Source organism: Cydia splendana, unplaced genomic scaffold (assembly GCF_910591565.1).
Source record: "Cydia splendana unplaced genomic scaffold, ilCydSple1.2 scaffold_80_ctg1, whole genome shotgun sequence".
Taxonomy (NCBI): Eukaryota; Metazoa; Arthropoda; class Insecta; order Lepidoptera; family Tortricidae; genus Cydia; species Cydia splendana.
The window spans coordinates 117,931-143,021 of NW_026946906.1; the positions used below are offsets into that span (position 1 = coordinate 117,931).

The window sequence follows — 25,091 nt, forward strand, 5'->3', positions numbered from 1 at the left end:
CCTTACGTCCACTGGTAGATCGTTCCACAGCTTAACTGAGTAGGCAGTGAAAGACCTACAGTACGCACGCGACTTTTTCGGCGGAATGGCTAAAGTCAGATTGGCAATAGATCGCAGACGGTGACCGCAAACAGTAGCCAGAAATCTAATTCTTTCTGATAGATACGTAGGGGATGCGGGATTAAATAACACGTTAAAGAGTAATGACAGAACATGCACATCCCTACGATCGGCAGCCAGCCAAGCTGCGAGCGGAAGGCAGACACGCGATCGTACTTACGTAACCCAAATATATATATCTAATGCAGACATTTTGCAAGCGCTCTAGCCTGTCAAGCAGTTCCTCCCTTAGGTCCACAAAAGCAATGTCCCCATAATCGAGGAGTGGCAGTAAGAGAGAGCGAGCAAGACAGATTTTAGTAGAAAGAGGAAGAAAGTTTTGCAGTTGCCTCAAAGAGTGCAGCGAAGCAAATAGCTTCCTACTGACCTCCGATATATGCGGCGTCCATTGAGAGTGTCTGGTCTAGGATGACACCCAAGTTCTTGACAGTAGAGGAAAGTGGAATCAAAGTCCCGTCATAGATAACATCGGGTAACACCATATCCGCTAGTTTGGAGACAAAATGAGGACTGCCAATTACAATTGCTTGCGATTTTTTAGCGTTCACTTGTAACCCGAAATTCAAAACCCAGTTGCAAATAGCTCTTAGGTCGCAATTAATCTTACTGAAAAGAGAAGGAAGTTCGTCAATGTTAGCCGCCACGTAAATCTGCAAATCGTCTGCGTACAGATGGTAATTAGACCTTAAAGATTCAAATAGTGAATAGAATCAGGCGTTACTTTGCGGAAATCCATATTAAGAGCCAACAGGAGTGGTCATTTCTCCATACAAACGTAGTCCTCGTTTTCCTCCGTGGTTTTTGAAGCTAGAGCAATGATTTTTTCAACACAGATTAATATTGTCAATATCTGTGTCGGACCGTTTTGCTTTTTTTGATATTCTTGTTTTTTAAGGCGCTAGAGCCCTTCAAAAACGGCCAAAATGGCCTAATAGACTATGCCGCAATGAGAGGCGTGGTATTCAAAACTGATATCAATTAGCCAAAAAAGCAAAACGGTCCGACACAGATAATTTCATAATCATTTAGATTTCCAAATTTGGTTACGATTGGTTAAGTTTTGGGGGAGGAAAAAGAGGACTACGAAACCTCGATTTTTGTCATTTTTACGCAGGATTTTTCGCCTCAGCTGCAGTTGTCCCTATCGCACTAATTTTAGGGGCGGAGTCAAGTTTCTAAATACGTACACAGCCAGAAAAGTGATGGGCAATAGTCGACATTTAATGTCGATAATCTAGTGATGTAAGAAGTTATCGATAAACCGTCTTGTGTGAAAATATCTAGATCCTAAGATACAAGGGGTTTTGGGTTGAGAGTAGGGAACACATTTTTGTAGTTATGATAAGTATACAATCTATTATGAACTTTTTGATTCTAATATTTCAAATTAGAAATCAAAATCAAAAATATTTTATTGCATGGTTAAAATGGGTTAACAAAATTTTTAGGTACCTACAGGCACGCTTCGTAATTGTCGAGCAATTTAGGGTCCTAGCTGAATTGGTTGTTCCATACTTACTCGTGCTCTATGGAATGTCCAATTTAGCTAGAACCCTAAATGGCTCAACAATCACGGAGCATGACAGTACAAATGATTCATGTTCTGTATATCCTGCCCTACAATGGCGTTAATATTTGGTTGTCATGTCTATACTTCGTTTTTAAGCATTATTGAAAAAAAATATAGTAAATACTAATATTAACCACTAAGTACATAACTATTACAAAAAAAGCTAAATAATTATACGATTGCATGCTTAAAAAAGACACGTCACCTTCACTCTAATGCTAAACAAACGAAGAATAAGAACTAACAGCGATAAGACCGCCTGTTGCTACCTTTATCTACATTGTAAATCGGTTTTAGGGTTCCGTACCCAAAGGGTAAAACACGGGACCCTATTACTAAGATTCCGCTGTCCGTCCGTCCGTCTGTCACCAGGCTGTATCTCACGAACCGTGATAGCTAGACAGTTGAAATTTTCACAGATGATTTATTTCTGTTGCCGCTATAACAACAAATACTAAAAACAGGATAAAATAAAAATTTTAGTGGGGCCTCCCATACAACAAACGTGATTTTTGACCGAAGTTAAGCAACGTCGGGCGGGGTCAGTACTTGGATGGGTGACCGTTTTTATAAATAATGGTACGGAACCCTTCGTGTGCGAGTCCGACTTGCACTTCGCCGGTTTTTTTTAAATTTGTTTTTATGTTTGTGGTGTAATAAAGAATATTTTAGAGTCAGACCAAGAAAAGTCTACAGCAGTTTTGATAGCACACGCAGTGCAAGTGTTATTTATATGTCATAATTTCATAGAAGCGACGTTTGAAATAATACTTGCACTGCGTGTTCTATCAAAATCGCTATAGATTTTTCTTGGCCTAACTCTACTTTAAATTACAAAGTAAGGCCTAAATTATAAAATAAGGCCCATCAATGTTTTTTTTTGTGTTTATTAAACTTGATATTTTGTCTATAGTATTAGCGGACATGGCCTCAAAATTTAAACCCGCTTAAGAATCGGGCCTTATTTCGTGCATTATATACAATACTACCCATTTTTGTGTAGTCATTATTTATACTATAGAAGCATTGTTTGAGTAGCCAATTATTTAAACAGTATTTTTTTAAAGGGCAACGGTGGCAATATTTTAAGGTCTGGATAATAAGATACAGATCTTAATAAGGATATCAATGTAAGTGAATGTTACCATGACTACCAAACAAACAAATGTGATAGAATTTGCCAGCTGGCATTGTAACATTCAGACAGTTACCTATGTACCTAATCTGAAATATGAATAAATTAGTAATATTTTAAACAGGAAAGTAAACCGAATTTTGGCCTTTTGCTGGACACAATCACAATAGTAATTTGTTTTACAAGAGGGCAAAGTTTATCGCCACCGGTTGATGCATTTGCAGCACCAATGGTAGAAAATGCAAGCTCATCATCAACTGCATAATCGACGTTTGATATGACTATTGAATCCGAGCTTTTTGATCATGAATCAAAGGGAAAAACAACATTTTAGAAGGTCGCAGAATAGTGGATTTAAAATATTTATTTTCTGTGATCTCAAATATCAGGCACGATCATACAAAGTGTATATTTGCTGATCTTGCCTTTGTCATTGAAAGACGTAAGGGTTTACACAGAGAATATATATTTAAGTGTAATATGTGCAAAAAAAAGGAAACGATACACTCTGAAGACCCAAAAAGAAAATGTTAGTAAATACTGCTCCTCCCCATGGTTACTTGGTTCCTTATTCAACCTACCTGAAATTAAACGAGTAGGTTAGTAAATTATATCATTTTACATTATAAAGTTAAATGTTTAGGTATCTCAATCACTTACTCACTGGTGGACATGGACGCAAAATTTTTGCCCATCTAATAATAATAATAATATTCTTTATTGTGCACAATGAAAACATTATTAAATACAGCAAATTAACATTAATAAAAAACTAAGCAACAACAGGCGGTCTTATCGCTAAAGAGCGATCTCTTCCAGACAACCTTCAGGTAGTAGAAATTATCGAAGGGAAGAAATAAGTATAAGGGTAGCAAAAATAAATGAAGTGCAAGATCAGGAAAAAAAAAAAAACAGCACAACTAAATATATAACAATATGAATACATACATTAAAGAGATATATAAATAAATAAATATATAAATACATATATACATACATATATCACACAACACAGAATCAGACAGACAGACAGAATCTAATTATTAGCGAGTTTGAGGAAGTGACAGATAGTGAATTTTGAGTTGAGCCTTAAAAATGGGAAGCGATTTAGCATGTCTTAGCTCAGACGGCAGAGCATTCCACAACCGAATCGCTTGGAAGGTAAAAGAACCGTTATAGAATTTAGAAGAAGAAGAAATTTGGGCAAGCAGATAGTTCTGGGAGCATCTTAAAGAAGAGAGGTATTTGAAACGCTCCTTCAGGTAGATAGGGGTAGAGGGGTTGAAGAGAATACCGTACAGGTGAGCAAGAATGTGAGAATTGCGTCGCAAACGTATGGGGAGCCACTTGAGCTCCGAACGGTAATACGAGACGTGGTCATATTTTCGCAAGCCATAAATGAACCGGATGCATAGATTTTGAAGACGTTCGAGTTTATTTAGTTGCTCTACAGAAAGATCGGGATGGCTGATGTCCGCATAATCTAAAATGGGGAGAAGCAGAGCATGAGCAAGCGCAATTTTGGTAGCGAGCGGTAGAAAGTTACGAAGCCGCCGTAGGGATCCTACAGCAGCAAACATTTTCCTACTAACCTCATTGATCTGGGGAATCCAAGATAGAGTACGGTCCATAATTATGCCTAAATTTTTAACTTGAAACGAATAAGGAATCTGTGTGCCGTTAAATAAAATCGTAGGTAAATTAGAAAAATCTATTCGGCAGATTAATTTTGAACTACCTATAATTATTGCTTGCGTTTTAGATGGATTGACAATGAGACCATAGCGATGACTCCAGTCTAAAATGTTTTCTAAATCAATATTTGTAGTACTAATAACGGATGGAAGATCGTCAAGCACACCCTGAGAATAAATTTGTAAATCATCAGCATACAAGTGATAAGAAGAGACGATGTTACTGGTGATGGAATTAATAAATATCGAGAAGAGTAGTGGGGATAGAACGCCACCCTGCGGAACGCCGGCCAGAGTGTTGGACCAAGAGGAATGAGAACCTTCTACTTTAATTCTCTGCCGACGACCGACAAGGTAACTTCTAAACCATTGAATAACTGGAGGTGATATATTAAGGGAACGTAATACTGAAATGAGAATGTCAAAATCGACGGTATTAAACGCGTTACTAAAATCCAACAACGTTAATACCGTCACCATCCTTTTATCCATTCCCTCTCTAATGTCATCAGTGATTTTAATAAGCGATGTGACCGTGCTATGACCGGAACGGAAACCGGATTGGAAAGGGTTCATGAGGCTATATCTATTTAAATAAGAAGTTAGTTGTTGATGGACTAAGCGCTCAAGAACCTTGGAAAGAAAAGGAAGAATGGATATGGGACGGTAGTCAGAAAAGGAAGAAGGTTTAGACTTTTTAGGTAAAGGGATTATGTGAGCTTCTTTCCAAAGCGTTGGGAAAATACTAGAAGAAATAGAACTATTAAGGATGTGGGTAATGATAGGAACAAGGAGATCAAGGAGTGGGAGGATCATATTACGGCTCACATTGTCTACTCCAACAGCATTGGAGGATACTGATAGTATGTTCTTCTTAACATCACATTCGGAAAATTTTGAGAAAGTAAATTGAGAGGAGACAGAAGTTGTGAAATTAGACAGATCGTTGAGAGTCTGAGTCTTGACCGGTCCACTGAAAGTAGCAGAAGCGGAGAAATGCTGGTTGAGCAAATCAAGATCTACATCCTTATTCACAGGGGATTGCTGAGATTTACCTACTCCTAATGTTTTAAGGAATTTCCAGGTCTTAGTAGGATCGCCATTTTCAATGGAACCGTGGATGTGACGTCTCTGGGCATCACGGCAGACAGTGCTGCATCTGTTACGCAACGTATGGTATTTTTCCTTATTTCTGTCAGATGGATTAATCCTGTATTTTGCTTTAGCTACGTTTTTCTTAGCAATCAAAGATCGTATGTTATCGGACAGCCATGGAGCCGGAAGATGCTTAATTTTAACGGGACGGATTGGGGCATGGGTATCATAAAGCTGTGATAGAAGAGAGTTAAATAAGAGAAGTTTGTCATTGACATCACTAGCCTTAGAAATCACGCTCCAATCAATCTGAAGAGCATCATCGCACAAGTGCTCAACGCTCATTCTACCAAAACTACGCTGTAATAGGATTCTGGGTTTAGATTTAGGCGGTCGAATTTTATAAGATAAGAGAAGCAAATCGTGGTAAGAGAATTCTACTGCCGGGTATTGCTCGTATTTAGCAACATGACTTGAAGAGGAAACAAGAGTCAGATCCAGTAAAGATGGAGAACAATTGGGAAAGTGGTGAGTAGGACCAGAAGGGAGTATGGCTAAGTCGCAAGCGCTAGCTAAGGAATTTAATGATTTGGATCGGAAATCATTTTTTAATAAACATGTATTGAAATCACCCATAATAATCTGATGATTGAATGAAGGCTTAAGGTCTTCGAGGAGTTTTTCAAGTGAAGAAAAGTAACTTATGTGCATAGAAGGAGAATAAAAAACACCAAGAAGAACCTTTGAATGGGATAAGCAAATGTCAAGAAATAGATACTCTGCTTCGTTGGAACAAGTGGGTGACATACTAATAATAGAAAAAGGAATGTGAGATCGAATATAGATGGCAACCCCACCACCGCCTCTACCGGAGCGGTCATTCCGCACCAACTGGAATCCAGGCAGGGAGTATGAGGTGGACGGCAAGCAAGGTTTGAGCCAGGATTCAGAAACAAGAATGGCATGTATGTTATTTAAATCAAAGGTTAATAGAAGGTCATTATAGTGGGCGGGAATACTCTGGGCGTTGATATGTACAATATTAAAATTTTTAGGCACGTCGACTAGTTGTCCGTTAAGTATGTCATGAAGGGAGGGCGGAAGGCTGTGGAAGCTGTCGTCATCTCCGCCGGACGATAAAGAAGTAAACTCATCACCACTATCACTGTCGCAAGCTAAACTATGTTGTGTCATAAAAAATAAATGATATAGGTATAAATATTATATATATATATATATAAAATAATGTGTATGATTAAAAAATAAAATGATTAAAATATACGACTAAATTTCATTCTACTACCCGCCAGCAGTACTGCAATTAAAACGTTTCAACTGAAAAAATAAACATACAGAAAAAAAAACGATCCAAAAAAACGTTATTAGTAACGTAACGTTACTTTAAACCCTGGCAACAATATAAAAATTAAAAAGAAATGTCAGTACTGTCACTGTCAAGTGTCAGATATAAGCCACAACATACCTTAATTTAATCCCATCTAAAGTCCATTCCAATAGAACTTGCAAAGTATGTAAACAAACCGCCATATTGAAATTGTCTCTGAATGATGAATTTGCTAGTGATGGGCAAGAGTCTTACTTGGTCCTTTACTTAAGGCCGTAACACACTATTGCACTGCATCACGAACTTGGTGCGTCGCATCCATAAGTGAGAGCGAGAAACAGATATCTCTTTCTCGCTCTATAGTTCGTTTTTTTGCATTAAAAAGAACTTGAAAGAAGGTAAGCGATCTTGACATGTCTTTTAATTGAAAAACGCTTATTAAAAATCAGTAACTATTACTTATGAAAGCAGAAGAATATAAATGATCGTGTTGGATTCATTATTGTTACATATTTGCCGTAACTTATTTTTTGAATGTGTTTTTCAATCAAAAACAAAGACATAAAGATTGTTTACCTTATTTTTAATGCTAAAAACGAACTATATATCACTTATGGGTGCGACGCACCAAGGTCGTGGTGCGGTGCGATAGTGTGTTACCATTTTTAGGGTTCCGTACCCAAAGGGTAAAACGGGACCCTATTACTAAGACTTCGCTGTCCGTCCGTCTGTCTGTCACCAGGCTGTATCTCACGAACCGTGATAGCTAGACAGTTGAAATTTTCACAGATGATGTATTTCTGTTGCCGCTATAACAACAAATAGTAAAAACAGAATAAAATAAAGATTTAAGTGGGGCTCCCATACAGCAAACGTGATTTTTGACCAAAGTTAAGCAACGTCGGGCGTGGTCAGTACTTGGATGGGTGACCGTTTTCTTTTTGCATTTTTTTCCGTTTTTTTTTTTTGCTTTATGGTACGGAACCCTTCGTGCGCGAGTCCGACTCGCACTTGCCCAGTTTTTATGTCAAACCATATCGAATAATAATCTTCGTTGATTGCTGCCGTCACTTTTTCAACAGTGGGCAATTCACCATCAAAATAAAATTGATGTACTTTTCTCCTAATAGCCGTCAACGTAAAATTATCAAATTTGCTAAGTTTAGCGCGGTTTGGTGGCCTGCTGGCTGCGGGTTGTTTAACCGTCCCAGTTTTTTCATAAAACTTAATCACGTTATCAATTGTATGGCTAGAAACTCCCATTATTTCTGAAACAATCGGTAGCACGTCTTTTTTATGGGGATAGGATGGCAATGTCTTTTCTACGTACTTGTACACATTAATAGCAATTTGTTTTTCATTTTCCGTCATTTGAACTGGAGTGTGTTTCGCTCTCTTTCGTGGTTGCAAGTCCGAAGTTTGAGATGTTCCTGGCTGATCACTCATTTTTTCGTTGCCGGCAATAATAAGCAATATCAGAATCCGTGTAAGGTAGCAATAAGTCGTCGTTCCAAAGTCAAATAATATCCAGATCACAATGCAAAACAAAATCCGTAAATCAGGCCAAGTCGTTAGAAAATTCAATAACAAAGAAGTAAGATACGCGCATGGTATAATAATATACTCCGCCTGGTACTCCATTCCCGTCTTTTCTAGGTCACCTAACTGACACGGGCTTACGTCATCATGCGACAGCGCTATATGATAATATGCGATAGCGCTATATATAGCGGCCATGTTGTTGTGACGTAGGCCCGTGTCACTCTGGGAATGGAAGACCATGTTTTATTAGACTATGGATACGCGTACATGCCAAGAAAAACAGTGAACGAGTAAAATAATATTGAAACCGTCAATCATTCAACAGTCATTATTTTGTCAAATGTAGGGTAGATTTTTATTTATGAACAGTCCAAAACAACCAGTTATAATTTTCCGTAGTTTAAAAATAATGTTTAAAAATGGTGCGAAAGAATGGAAAAGGTTATTTAAAAAAAAGGAATTAAAACGATTAATCTGAGTTTACATATTTATTGAAATTTAAAATTGTCAAACTACCGCGTAGTATATATAACCGCGTTGGCAGGTACAGACCGTGAGTCGCGTAGTGTGTAGCGGCTTTACGAGTATATCACCAACTTTAGTCACAACACTACCCATCATAGACAATTGTAGAATGTAAAAGAAACAAAAACGTCATTACATCAGGGCCTAATAACCTAACTTATGAAACCATTTTAAACTTTTAATGAAATATCCAAGATACAGTTATATATTGTTGTATTTTACGGTAACGACCGCTTTAATAGTGTATAGTGTATGTGTTTCACAATGGTGTTTGATGAGATTATGTGAAAATTCAAGGAGAAACAGTGACAAAACAAAGTTACGTGCTTTGTTGACAAAGTTAGCAAGTTCTATTGGAATGGACTTTAGGAGGTAATAAGGCCTATAGTAGGTATAATAAGGCCTACCTGAAAAATAATGTTCTTACAACAGTGTAACCGTGTTAGTTATTTGAGTAACATATATAGTAGAGTGATACAATTAAAAGCTAACAGCAAACCAGTACATAAATTATATCTTATGTACTTCTTATGAATTACACTCTTATAAAGGTTTCGGCTAATTACGCATATGTGCATCACGCAATAAAATCTATAAGTAGGTACCTTTTAAAGTAATGAATACTCGTATTCTTAAAATAATGTTTCGTATAATAATAATACCCTCAGGTACCTTTATAGTATAATACTTAGAGGTTAAGTTCGTTGAAATTTAGATACTTAAATAAATTACTTTCAATCGGAATAGAGATGTTTTAGTTCCTTAAATTTTCAAATAAAATAAAACTAATATGATACTGGCAAATATTGGTCATATTTCTTGAGTACCTGGGCCTTATGAGAATACAGTAGGTATATGGTGCTTATAAGAATTATGTGCTTCATAAATCGAAGTAGGTTTATATAAACGTACATAGGCATTTTACATTAAAATTTTTTTTAATGAAATCTGTTTTGAATTCACAAAAAATAATACTATTACACGTTCTTAACCTAGTTATAATCTTTAATATTTAAGATTTTAGTAACTAGGATGAGGGGGACATATTAAATTTATTCCCTAATCTTAAGTTCTAATATATTTATTACTTATCATACATAATGTATATTTATGTGTAGGTATATGTATTATATTTATGTGCTTACTTAACTAATAATTATTCTTGTACTATGGTATTCAGTTCTTTTTTTATTATATACTTAATCTTATTAGGCTTATTACTTATTTCTAGTAAAACTCTATTAGGAAAGTTGTTTAGAATAGTAGGTAAGTATGAATTCCAAACTCTATTGCCATATTCATTAAATATTATGTGTGTAACTAATAAACACGATTTACCTATATGTATGTAGGTACCTACCTATACTTCGGCAAGTCATCTTTGACATTAGAAAAATGCAGCAAACTTAAAAAAAATGTAATCGACAATGATCGACCTCCCATAATAAATTAAATTTAGTGCCTTTTTCTAATGTTAAAGTTGGCTGTTGAGTGTAAGAGTATATATAAGTAAGTACACGATTTATTTTCCCTACCCTTTTGACTCATTATTTGACGTTATCATGAATTCTTTATAAGTAAGTGTGACGTTTATACAATAAAAGTGCAATGCGAACTACCTGCAAGTCGACATTCTGTTGTCAACTGTCATGGCGTACAGGCGGGTCGCGGAGCACACCTGACTGACCAACAAAGTTTTATTTATCACCTTGTAATACAACAGAACCTAGACGTCACAATGGCGACGAGGATAAAGAACGTAAGAAAAAACAAAAAAAATCGATGTAGTTGCTAAATAACCGACAAAAAGTTATCAGTTTGAAATTATTTTTTCAATATAAGGGAGGGAGACGAATGACCCAAATAGCACAGGTATGATGGACCCATTGTGGACTTAATTTATAGTTCTGAGCACATAAACATCTTTATAAGGTACACTTCTGGTATTGAAACTATATTTTGATCGAGAAAAGAACTATTTTTACGCTAATATTATTACTATAGGGCACATTTCAACGTCTTATTCAGTTTAAATACTATTTAATGCTTTTACCTTTCCAAAAAACGGGTCGGTGAACAGAAATTAAGCCAAATACAGTAAAATAAGTTATTATAAAATAGAAATAAAACTTTTATAGCGACTGTGTATTTAAGGAAGCGTGTAAAACTATAATTAAGTTATACGTATAATAAATAAACTGTCGCGCATATTGCTGTGTAGTGCTGAATATGTCTGTTCACCGGTAATTTACTACAGGTAACTAAGTATACCAACGTGGTGCTGTCTGCGTTAACGGTTGTTGAAACAATATCTGGGTGCGCTGTAGTTTATTATTAGCTCACAAATGTATCAAATTAACGACAAATGCTTAATAATAGTTCACATAATAGGGTTAACACTTTTAACCAGAAGTTATCTACCTAAATAAATAATAAGTGTACGCTTTATTTAGCGTCAGACTCAATAAAAATCAACAGATCATCTGCTATACAACATGGTGCTACTTAGCTTACGTGTGCTAGTTAGATATGCATTTAAATTATTTAACCAAATCAGCATAATATTATCTGGGTCTTGTTTCTATAATGCAAAAGGAAAAATAAGTAAACAAACTGATACTGTCGGTGAAATTTGTCGTAAAGCTTAAGCGTAATACGAGTATTCTCCAGAAATGGAATACTTTTATGGTTGTAAATGTTGTTGTGTTAATATTGCACTCACCCTCCTGGGGCCCAGCCATACAAGGAAAAAATCTGAAATTTGCTATTGAAATTTGAATCTATAGTGTAGGATTCAGGGTTGATTTTGTTTTGTTTAAAATGGAACGAAGCAAAACAGATGCAACTCTGCTTCAATTAAACATTAGGTTGTGTCGCTAAGGAGCAAAATGTCATGGTTACGGCGACGGCGAACATTGAATCCTGAACGAAGCGAGGTATTAAATTGGAATACTGAGCGTAGTGAGGGATTCAAGTGTTAACGCCCAAAGTGAAAATAATTTTGCTACCATGTGACCCATACTGCTTTTCACATCACATAATATATGTATGTCGGGGCGTGACTCCAGAAGGACGTATTGCAGCGTTACAGTTCATAGTTTTAGACGCCTGTATACAATGATTAGCAATGTTTGGCTACTAGCAATGTTTGCTATTTGGAAGTTGTAACGAAATTCATAACGTAGAGAGTAACGCCGTCTATTGGCGTATTGTTGAACTAAGATGACAGGTAGAAGGCTTTGAAACGTCAAGAGGTTTCTCTTGGGTGAAGGTAGGCACGAGTTGGTATTTTTGTCGTTATGTTGGTGGACTGGTCAAGCAGGTTGACCAACTTGACGTTGAGGCGGGAGGACTGGAGCAGCGAGGCTCCGCCGCTGGTGGGGAGTCTTGATCGGACCGCGCTAGAAGTCGGACCAAAGGTAGCATACTGATTTAGCTGTGAAGTAATACATTGAGGTACTATGCCCACTGCCGTCGCCCGTGCCTCCGTCATCAGAAGTTGGGATCCCGTGTCTCATGTATTGCTTACACAGCCACGCCCTGGGAGCGTGGTGTATTTCCGTGTGTTTTGGTGACCTACATTCCATAATCTGGACACGTGTTAATGGTAAGCTCATGTGTCTAACCTTCATTGAAAGGTGAGTGCAATTCATTATGTTATTTGGTGAGAATTATTGTGAAATTGTGAATTATGATTGAGGCAGTCTAGCATAACGGTTGTTACGTGACGTCATCTCTGGGACCGTTACGTTTCTTTGTAATTAATTTTTGTAATCCATTTAAATCGAAGCGATCTTGAGTTATTTTGATTTGAAATCCATACTGTTAATTAAAACCAAGTATTAGCTATCACGACGTGATATTATTTCATCGCTCACTTGTGAATCTACCCTCAATAATTGATTTTCCATGAAAATACAATTAATTTTTAAAATCCATTTAAATCTAAGTGATCTTACAATATTTTAATGTGAAATCTATATTGTTAATTAAAACCAAATATTGGCTGTCGCTACGTGATATTATTTCATCGCTCACTTGTGCATCTACCCTCAAAAAAATGTTTTTCACGAAAATACAATGCACCGTTAGAAATTGATCCTGCTGATTTGCCAATGCTTTACCCTGTAACGTTTAGTAATTAATAAAATTGCGTCAAATTATTGCCCGTAATGCCGTGATAGATCACAAATCGTGCATACTATGGAAACATGAGCTACGCATATGAAAATTAATGTTACAGTGTCCTGCAGCCAGAGCCGAGCGAACTTGCAGACACCATTACGCACGTAACACAGAAGCAGCTGTGCAGTATCTTCTGTGCTGGAGATTTGGAAATAAAAGGACAGGTTTCGTTCTAATTGTTTATTAGTGAATTTTATTTTGAGTGTAATGGCGAAGCATAACAGTCGAACGTAACTAATAAGCTGTCACTTTTCGTATTGGCCCATTTTACGGTGTTACTTATTTTTGGAACACGTGTTTGTTTGTTCATAGAATGAAATAAAACGCACTCATTGAAGTTTAAATTTTATTCTGAGATTTTTTTAAAGTCCCGTATTCTATCGCAACATGTCTTTTGTGTCCGCTACTAGGCCACATTCACAAACCCTGAAGTTGAACCTGCAGACATGATAAACCTGATACCGTGCAAATGATGATTTCAGTATCAGCCAGCTACGATAAACCACATCGTGCATCCTGCCATCTGCTGCAGCAACGGCAACTGCAAGGCGGAAAGCATCAGCCGTCGTGCTTGGGTTGGACTTCCTTTGGACGCGTGCATCATACTTTATTAATCTGGTGAGCAGTTCACATTTCGTTGGGATTATTTTGAGATGTTTTACTTCTGTTTAGAACTTTACTTCTGAGCGAGTTTCTGTAGTTGTTGTTGTACTCAGGGGCTGACCAGGAGGTTCGGTCGTCCTTGAGGATTGTTCATGTGTGTTGGTCTTTCTTAGGGGCTGTCCATGGATTTCGGTCGCCCTTGAGAATTGATCAGGAATATCGGTCATCCTCGGGAACTGTCCATGGATTTCGGTCGTTCTTGAGGATTGTCCAGGAAAGTCGGTCGTCCTGGGGTTATCCTCGGAGTTACCTGGTTAAGGCAAGGTGGCTGTCGGTTACCCCAGGATTGTCCAGGAATGTCGGTCGTCTTCCGGGGTTGTCCATGTGGTTCGGTCGCCCTGGAGGATTGTCCAGGAATATCGGTCGTCTTCAGGGGTTGTCCATGGAGTTCGGTCACCCTTAGAGATTGTCCAGGAATGTCGGTCATCCTCAGGAACTGTCCATGGATTTCGGTCGTTCTTGAGGATTGTCCAGGAAAGTCGGTCGTCCTGGGGTTGTCCTCGGAGTTACCTAGCTAAGGCAAGGTAGCTGTCGGTTACCCCAGGATTGTCCAGGAATGTCGGTCGTCTTCCGGGGTTGTCCATGTGGTTCGGTCACCCTGGAGTATTGCCCAGGATTATCGGTCAGTTAAGCAAAGAGTTTGAGAGAAAATAGACTTGTAATTTTGTATCATGTTTAAGGACTTTAAGGTTAATGAACTATCTGTTGTCCGTTATTTTCATGTGAATACTTTTTTTCATTACTTTCATAAAATAAAGACAATACTTTGTGACATGGTCAACTCTTTATTATTATTCACATGGTCAGGTTGGCCGAGTTTTAGAGCAATTACTGTTGCAAATTTATTTTCCTTTTCAGATACGGCTCGCTCACACGGGGACGTGTGAACCGCAGGACGGCCGTGTCGGGGCGTGACTCCAGAAGGACGTATTGCAGCGTTACAGTTCATAGTTTTAGACGCCTGTATACAATGATTAGCAATGTTTGGCTACTAGCAATGTTTGCTATTTGGAAGTTGTAACGAAATTCATAACGTAGAGAGTAACGCCGTCTATTGGCGTATTGTTGAACTAAGATGACAGGTAGAAGGCTTTGAAACGTCAAGAGGTTTCTCTTGGGTGAAGGTAGGCACGAGTTGGTATTTTTGTCGCTATGTTGGTGGACTGGTCAAGCAGGTTGACCAACTTGACGTTGAGGCGGGAGGACTGGAGCAGCGAGGCTCCGCCGCTGGTGGGGAGTCTTGATCGGACCGCGCTAGAAGTCGGACCAAAGGTAGCATACTGATTTAGCTGTGAAGTAATACATTGAGGTACTATGCCCACTGCCGTCGCCCGTGCCTCCGTCATGTATAAGGAAATAAAAAATAAAAATAAGTTAGATTAAAGAACCTAAAGTCTTAAGAGTTTAAACCTAAAGAGTCTTAAGAGTTTAAAGAGTTAAAGAGTGAAAAGAGTCTGAAAAGTCTAAAGAGTTAAAAGAGTAGAGTCTAAAGAGTCTAAAGAGTCTAAAGAGTCTAAAGAGTCTAAAGAGTCTAAAGAGTCTAAAGAGTCTAAAGAGTCTAAAGAGTCTAAAGAGTCTAAAGAGTCTAAAGAGTCTAAATAGTCTAAAGAGTCTAAAGCGTTTAAAGAGTCTAAATAGTCTAAAGAGTCTAAAGAGTCTAAGGAGTAAATAGTCTAAAGAGCCTAAAGAGACTAAATAGTCTAAATAGTCTAGAGTCTAAAGAGTCTGAAGAGTCTAAATAGTCTAAAGAGTCTAAAGAGTCTAAAGAGTCTAAAGAGTCTAAATAGTCTAAAGAGTCTAAAGCGTTTAAAGAGTCTAAATAGTCTAAAGAGTCTAAAGAGTCTCAAGAGATTAAAGAGTAAAGAGACTAAATAGTCTAAAAAGTAAAGTGTCTAAATAGTCTAAAGAGTCTTAAGGAGACTACAGAATCTAAGTTAGAGTCTAAAGATTGTAAGAGTTTAAATAGTCTAAAGAAGTCTAAAGGGTCTAAGAGTCTTGAGAGTCTGAAGAATCTAGAGGCGTACATGTGTGCAGTAAACAGATTTTGTTGAAAATAATTATAATAAAAAAAAACCATTTTCCGAATAAATGTAAAAAATTCTTCCACCGAACCGAACTTAGAAAGTACCTACTACAGCTGGTAGGACCGTGGGCCTTGGGAAGGTATGGCTATGCTTAATAATTCTGCCGCGCCAGCAATGATTGCGCGGTGATCGATTACATTTGGAAACTCATGAAATGCTTACCTTGTCCTCCTTAAATAAGTTCTTTATTTAATTATTTAAACGAGTTTTCAAATGCAAGTACCGCGGTTATGGTGGTGGGGCGGGGTTGCTGATGCCGACTATGGTGTATTTAAAATAACTAACTACACATTGACACAACCTTGCCTATAAATATGAAAACTAGAAAAGTCGAGTTTCATAGGCTGAAAAGACAATGGTATTAATGTATAGTTTATGCAAGATACGAGTTCCGTATAAATAAATACCTACAATTGGAGTGAAGACTCCGTGAGTGGAACCTAAGTCCGAATAAGGAAATACCATTGGAGTGAAAACTCCGCGAGTGCTGCATGGGATATCGGCCCATGTAGTGCAAATGATAAGTTCTTCAGAATTAAAAATAAATATAGCTCAGAAAAAAATCCATAAAATTTAAATTGTTAGTAATATGTGACTATAATTAACGATAAGGAGTGAAACTCAGGTTATTGTCACAAAGACGATGACGACCGGTCTGGCCCAGTGGGTAGTGACCCTGCCTATGAAGCCGATGGTCCCGGGTTCGAATCCTGGTAAGGGCATTTATTTGTATGATGATACAGATATTTGTTCCTGAGTCATGGTTGTTTTCTATGTATTTAAGTATTTATATATTATATATATCGTTGTCTGAGTACCCACAACACAAGCCTTCTTGAGCTTACCGTGGGGCTTAGTCAATTTGTGTAAGAAATGTCCTATAATATTTAAAATAATAAAAAAAAAAAAAAAATATTTAAAGACTCGTTGAACTTTAATGTATGTCTTGGTTTCCAATCCTATGTATATGACTGTGTCTACCTGTTCTGTTTGTTACACGTTAGGTTACTTCGATAACTCCTTAAGTACAGAAACTCGGTAGTTAGAAGGTACTTACCTAACGCACATGTTCCGTGCTTACTTACGGTTAGTATTACAATGACGTCTTAATTGTCTGCTTTAGAATGTGTCTGAGTGTCGTGTGCCTGCTATCTGCGAGCACTCTTCCAAGTACGCACGTTTCAGAAGCTAGCGTAATGGACATTTTTAAAGTTGCTGTCGACAAATTATAAGAATACTTTTCGCAAAAACAGAGTTTGTATGAACGATTCGTGTTTCGACTGATGCAACAAGAATTGTACTTTGGAAATTTCTAATCTAATCTATTCCTAATGATTCTAAATGTGATTTCAATGCGGAAAATTGAGCCTCCGCCGATCTAAAGGAAAATATTGAATCTAGGGGTTTCAGTTACAATAAACAAGTGATTATGGGAACAAATTTGATAAAATGTTAGGAGGCAACTGAAAGAGTTTTTGGGCAAACATAACAAACAGGTAGACAGGATTGCGATAATGGCGCCGCCTTCCCCCTAAAAGATAAAATGTGCCGGCATGTGATAAATGTGCCTACAAAGGCCAATTCAAAATGCAAAGCTGCACTAGGACTAAATGAGTACCGATAAAAGTCGACGGGCCGACTAAATTAAAGTCCAAAAATAAATAAATTACCTAAAGCCAATCAACTAATTTTAGTGCCAAAAGAACACAATAGTAATTCTATAAATTTACAATCAGGTCAAAGGTCAATTTAAGGTAAATAAATAGACGCTGGGTGCTAGATGCCACACATTGTGTAGGTATCTAAAGTAAATGCTGAAAAAAATACAAAGTACCAATCAGTGACGATGCGTGAAACCTTGCACTCCCACTGCGCTACTTTATATATGACTTGTTCCTAATAGTGAAAACATACACATACGAACATAGTAACCAAATCCGTAAAATGGACGGCCAAGCGATGGCGTCAATATCGGACAGTTACCCAGATAGAGATGAGTTTTAATTAAGTGTAATAAAAAGGCACGTTAGTGGGAAATTTATACTGTGTACGTATAAAAACGTAAGGACCAGACGTGATCTTGATTGCACCAAATTGCAGTTTGCCTAGTTGAGGTTGAAACTAACAAAATCAAACAAACCTTGTAAATTGAGGTTGCAGATCGAGCCTCTATATTTGCAAGAGTACATATATATATTATCAAAGAAATATTTACTTAAGTCGTTGTTTAATTATCGTACAGGTACTAAGTACCAAGATGAACTAAAACCCAAAATGGCGTAGGGTTTTATTAAAGCAACGGAATAATAATAAAGTAAATCTTCGAACAATGTAGTCGGTGAAACCGTGTTCATGGTAATGAAATTCCATTGGTTCCTTGTAAAATATACATAATTAGAGTTAAACAATATATGCCACCATCAAAATGAACATACACAGATGCTAGTTTTGCTCTATAATAAATCTGTAAGTAATTGAACCTAAGGGAAGCAAAATATCTATAAAAAAATTTATTAATGTGACTGTAACTGTAAAATTAAGGCTGTGTATATTGTAGTCAAGGGCTATTGTAGACTATAGTCAAGGCTAAAATCAACTTCCAATTGTAAGCAGGGATTAAAGTTGTTTTCATAACATAAATAATATCATTCATTGTATAAGTAACATTAAGTTGCTAGATTAACAGTACAGTCGATATACCATACTTGAATATAATTGAGGTCAATACTGTATTCAGCAAGTAGTATAATTAAAAAACGGTAATTAAATAATGTATCCAATGCAATTTATAATAATAACGGTCAAATATGTAGGTACCTACATCATTTTACCCGAGTAATAGAAATCTATTTGTATAGATCATGGTTTGCGTAAATAACATACCAGTACACAAGTAAAACTAAATAGGTTGTGATATCTGGTATGACTTTTTACCTTACTTAACATTGGACCATTTACGTATATTATAAATTGCATTATATCTATATATTATACTATATTACCTATCAAACAGCCAAGTAAAACTGAGGAAATCAGTTGTTGCCAATAAATAATGTACATGTACGAGATGTTATTGGAAAGCGACCTGTATGTTACAATTTTATTGGAAATTCACGAAATAGGTATTAATTGTGTGAAACGTGTATATAGCTTGAACGCTAATGAAAATACCTAGAAAAGTGTAAGCATCCAAAGAAAATATGTATCAATTAAGTTTAAACTGGTAAGATATTTAAACCTCGAGTTATTATCAATTTGAATAAAAGAAAGCAGACTCGAAATTCAAAACTGAAAAAAGGAGAAGGAGAAAGACAGACAATGTAAAAGTAAAACCATAATTGTATTAAAACACTTTATTACGCTAAACAAGTACATAACAATAAGAGAATAGAATAAATGTGTACAAAGGCGAACTCATCCCTTTAAAGGATCTCTTCCAGCTGACCGCTAAGCAACTGAGAGAGATACTAGGAATAGTGAAAATATTCCAAGGTTATATTGTTAAAAAATGTTTATTGTTGAACTGTTGAGAAATGAATATATCCACACCTCGCCGAGTTTCTTCCGCCGGTTCTTCTCGGGTCTGAGGTTAACGCTGTTTTCCGAACCGGTGGTAGTATGTCGGAATTAGAATCTAAATTAACCTAGCAGTTATAAGATAAACAGATGTGAGATGACTGAACTATTGTTGCATGGCTAACGCATAAAATAAAATAAATAAATCATTACAAAAAGGAAGAGATGTGACGTTTATACAATAAAAGTGCAATGCGAACTACCTGCAAGTCGACATTCTGTTGTCAACTGTCATGGCGTACAGGCGGGTCGCGGAGCACACCTGACTGACCAACTGAGTTTTATTTATCACCTTGTAATACAACAGAACCTAGACGTCACAGTAAGTATCATAAGTAGGTACCCTACGTGCAACACAAATGTCATAATTATTGTAATATTATAACCAGAAGTTTTGTAAACAACACGTAGGTATAACAAAAGGTACTTACTTGAATAAAGGTAGATGAATTGCGTGCGGTCCAATAGGTAACCACAACTCACGGAGTCCAAAACAATAAGCTGATCAGCAAAGTCAAGTAAACAAAGCCAAGTCACAGTAGTAGAAAGATTATCGAGTTCCGTAAACGTAAGCCGGGTCAAAAAATTCAATCGCAACACAGTAAGTAATAAGTGAACGCCTCGTGGCAGTACTTAACGCACGAAAAATGACATTGCAAATTGTCGGCAATGAGGCGCGCGCGGGTGCAAGCGTACGCATCTGTGTGCGTGCATTACACACACAAATACAGTCTCTCACGCCCCGTCAGAGCGACGGGTATATTCAGCTTGAAATCTCAAAATTGACTTTTAGCTCAGCTCCCGTTTCGTCTTAATTAAAACGAAAATATTACTTTGCTAATCCGCGAAAAGATAACGTGCTAGTCAATCAGTGCTAACCCGTTATACTTACTTGCGTATTTTTACATGCAATTAATATTCCCACCCTCCCACCGCAAAAATAAATACGCAAATAAATATAACAAACCACCACCAAAAGAATAATCCTCGACACGTGTTTCGCCTCTCTACGAGGCATCCTCAGGAGTTGTTGACGGTCTGACGCCCGGCAACGGAATGACCTGTAATAATATACTCCGCCTGGTACTCTATTCCGAGATTCGCGTATGACCTAACTGACACGGGCCTACGTCATCATGCTGTTTACAGGTTCTCAAACTTTAAAATGTGGGAGAATTTTAACCAACGGTGAAAATTATTTTAATGGCATTAATTTTAAGTTATTCATGTAGAAACATAGTAAAATAAAACAAATCTAATGTATTAAATTAAACTTTATTTATCTACACAAGACAAACGTTTAAAAAACTAATTCACAGTTACACATTAATTACCAAGCTTACGACGTGAAAAGTTTGGAAAACACTGCGACTGCTGACACTGAGCGAGAAGGAAATAACAATTAACACGCGTTCGACAAGGATGACGGTCAGGGCATGAAGTTATCTAGACCCGAATTGTCAAATGTGACAGCGCTATCCTGTGTTGCCAGTAATGTAAACAGAATTACCCGAACGTCTGAAATTTCTTTCGTGAATCGGAAGATATTGCTAACGAATAATTAAAAATGACGTGTTATTGTAAAATTTAAGATAAAATACATTATAAATGAAAATTATAAAATTATAAAGAAATATTTTAACTTATTAACCATAGCTATAATGTACCCATGTAACATGTTATGTTGAAATAAAGTGGCAATGTTATTGTGACGTAGGCCCGTGTCACTCTGGGAATAGAAGACCATGTTTTATTAGACCATGACCTGTCTAGAATGGTCGACCATATTTATACCTTGACCACTCCCCCTACTGTGCAAGTGTGAGTGAGATGGAAAAATTTGTAATAACGGTGATGACGCAACATTCAATTGTTCGTTAAGAATCATGCCCCTATTGTTGTACCTAATTATTTCCAGTTGTTCCAGAACACCCAAACGCAATCCCTTTTCGCAAACATGTAAAATATCAAAAGAATGATTCTCAGATAAAGTGTGACCTGTATCTAATAAGTGCTTTGCAAAATTGGACTTCTCTGAAAAATCTCGCCACTGGTTTTCAGTAAGGGATAATTTGAAATTGCATCTTAAAGTGTTATATTCAGAACTTTCATTTAAGTTGCATAATCTCGAATTCGATATTCTGGACCAGAAGGCGAGATACTTTGCTTCTGAACTTGCACACCAGATGTATACTACCCAGCTTAACAAATTGCATAGGTTAACAGAGTCGAGTTCTGGTTCATTTTTAAGGAGAAGGGATGTGCAAGTAACAACTCACCATGTTTTCCATCCTCGAGTCAAGAATTTAACTAATGTGGAGTTCTCAGAAAATGAAATTGGGCTTTTAGATAAAGGTTTGAAGTATAATTTCCAGACAAAAATTACTCAGAGAACATTAGAAAATTTGGCAGTGGATTCTGAGGTTGCAATAGTACGGGGCCGTGGTGATGTAGATACAAAGACCATGGTGGCTAATGTTATCAAGAGTACTAGTCCAGCAGAGTGCGTGTGTTGATTCTGATGTTTTGCTGTTGAGATCTATACAACAGAAAGTGCAAGACAGTGATTTGGTGGTTTCAAAGGCAGACAAAGGCAACTGCATTGTGATTATGGAGAAGGGACAGTATAATCAGAAAGTACTAGACCCTATTCAAGGACACGGATTTTCGAGATTGCAAAGAGACCCAACTCCAGGGTTCCAGAAAGATCTTAGACAAGCAGTTAAGAATTCTTCGTTTGTTTTTGAAACCGAACATCAGAAGAGTATGGTTGTACCTATGAATCCACGAGCTCCTATTCTTTATGGACTTCCCAAAATTCATAAGGATAATATCCCAGTTCGTCCAGTGGTCTCATATTTGGGTGCGCCAACTTATAATCTGGCAAAAAGGTTGAATTCCATTATAAGAGACAAGTCCCAGTTCCAGCCGAAATTTTGCTTGAAAAATAGTTTGCAGTTAATAGAAAAGATCAAGGACATTAACATACCAGATAATGCTGTTCTTCTTTTATTGGATGTAGACAGTTTGTTTACAAATGTGCCATATGGAGAGACTTTGTAGATTCTTAAGGGTCTTTTTGAAAGGCAACGTTTACATCCAGGGGAAGTAGATGAATTGATAGATCTAACAGCGATTTGTATGAAACAAAATTATTTCAGATTTGGGGGACAGTATTATCTGCAAAGTGATGGTTTGGCTATGGGCTCACCACTAAGTCCTTTAATGGCTGATATTTTTATGGACCATTTTGAGAACCAGCATATTGTGGGCAACAATAATATATTATACTATTTTAGATACGTGGATGATTTGATTATTTGTTGGACGGGTAGTATGGGCTTGCTGGATGCATTTATTGCTGAAATTAATAGTAAGCATCCAAAAATTAAGTTTCAAAAGGAACTAGAGCAAGACAACTCACTGAATTTTCTAGCTATACCTAGGAGAATATCAAAATCTACATTATTGAAGGCACTACTAAAGTCCAAGAGCACAAGGAGAGTGAGCTTCCCACCCTCGATATTAAGACGAACGTCATCGGTTACCTTAACCAATGTCGTGACAGTGCTATGCCCGGGGCGGAAACCAGATTGGAGAGGATTGACCATACTATGTCTGTTGAGATGTGATGAAAGGCGACGATTTACGAAGTGTTCAATTATTTTTGATAAAACTGGAAGGATGGAAATGGGCCGATATTGGGAATAAGAGATTGGACTAGAAGTTTTGGGAAGTGGGATTACATGGGCGTGTTTCCATATAGACGGGAAGGTACCGGATGAAAAGGAGTAATTTATAATTTGGGAAAGGACAGGAGCAATGTAATCCGCCGTAACCATGAGCATATCCAGACTTAGGCTATCCTCACCAATGGCTTTCGTCTTAATATTCTTGAGGATAGAAAGTATTTCCTGCGGAGAAATGACACCCAGATTTAACAATTACTAAAGTAAACAACAGGCATCAGTTCAAAATTTACCGTAAGCCTACACATACCGATACAGTTATCCCGGCTTCTTCCACGCATCCGTGGCAGCATAAGTTGGCTGCTTTTCATTGTTATGTGCATAGAATGTTGACTGTGCCTCTTTCTGATGAACACTATCAGATTGAATTAAATAATATTTATCACTTAGCAGTTTCAAATGGTTACGATAAGTCTGTTGTGGATGGTATCATCAGAAAAAAGCGGAATAGTATAGTCAACACTATGTTGTATGCGGAACGATCCTCAGAACCGATTAAGAAATATCAAGCGAGCATAACTTATGTTGGCAAGTTGTCTGATGCAATTTCCTGTGGCCTTTAAGACAAATAACACTTTGCACTCAAAGCTTTGCAATGGCAAAGATAAGATCGAGAATGGGAAAAAGTCTGGAGTTTATAAGCTTACTTGTGACGATTGCAATAAGGTGTATGTGGGGCAAACGGGCCGTAATTTCACTACTAGGTATAAAGAGCATGTTACGTCATATAGACATAACCATCCAGAGAAGTCCAATTTTGCAAAGCACTTATTAGATACAGTTCACACTTTATCTGAGAATCATTCTTTTGATATTTTACATGTTTGCGGAAAGGGATTGCGTTTGGGTGTTCTGGAAGAACTGGAAATAATTAGGTACAACAATAGGGGCATGATTCTTAACGAACAATTGAATGTTGCGTCATCGCCGTTATTACGAATTTTTCCATCTCACTCACACTTGCACAGTAGGGGGAGTGGTCAAGGTATAAATATGGCCGACCATTCTAGACAGGTCATTCCGTTGCCAGGCGTCAGACCGTCAACAACTCCTGAGGATGCCTCGTAGAGAGGCGAAACACGTGTCGAGGATTATTCTTTTGGTGGTGGTTTGTTATATTCATTTGCGTATTTATTTTTGCGGTGGGAGGGTGGGAATATTAATTGCATGTAAAAATACGCAAGTAAGTATAACGGGTTAGCAATGATTGACTAGCACATTATCTTTTCGCGGATTAGCAAAGAAATATTTTCGTTTTAATTTTTTACTTAAAGATTCAGTAATGCCGTCAATAAAGATGGAAAAAGGCAGAGGAGAGAGCACACCACCCCGGGGGACACCAGCGGTAAGGTCACACCACCCGGAGACCTTGTCGTCGACCCTTACTCGCTGGCGCCTACCAAAGAGGTGGCTTCGAAACCAAGCGAGAGCAGATTGAGAAAGGTTAAGCGTATTAAGTATACCTAGGAGAATATCAAAATCTACATTATTGAAGGCACTACTAAAGTCCAAGAGCACAAGGAGAGTGAGCTTCCCACCCTCGATATTAAGACGAACGTCATCGGTTACCTTAACCAATGTCGTGACAGTGCTATGCCCGGGGCGGAAACCAGATTGGAGAGGATTGACCATACTATGTCTGTTGAGATGTGATGAAAGGCGACGATTTACGAAGTGTTCAATTATTTTTGATAAAACTGGAAGGATGGAAATGGGCCGATATTGGGAATAAGAGATTGGACTAGAAGTTTTGGGAAGTGGGATTACATGGGCGTGTTTCCATATAGACGGGAAGGTACCGGATGAAA

General features: G+C 37.4%; 1 long non-coding RNA gene across 1 annotated transcript; it reads left to right on the plus strand.

Annotated features, from left to right (window-relative positions):
• Positions 1–25,079, plus strand: LOC134805905 (uncharacterized). The gene is made up of 2 exons (XR_010146426.1): positions 1–794; positions 24,564–25,079. It is a non-coding gene; the product is annotated as an uncharacterized LOC134805905 (long non-coding RNA).
• Positions 25,080–25,091: the final 12 nt, after the last annotated feature.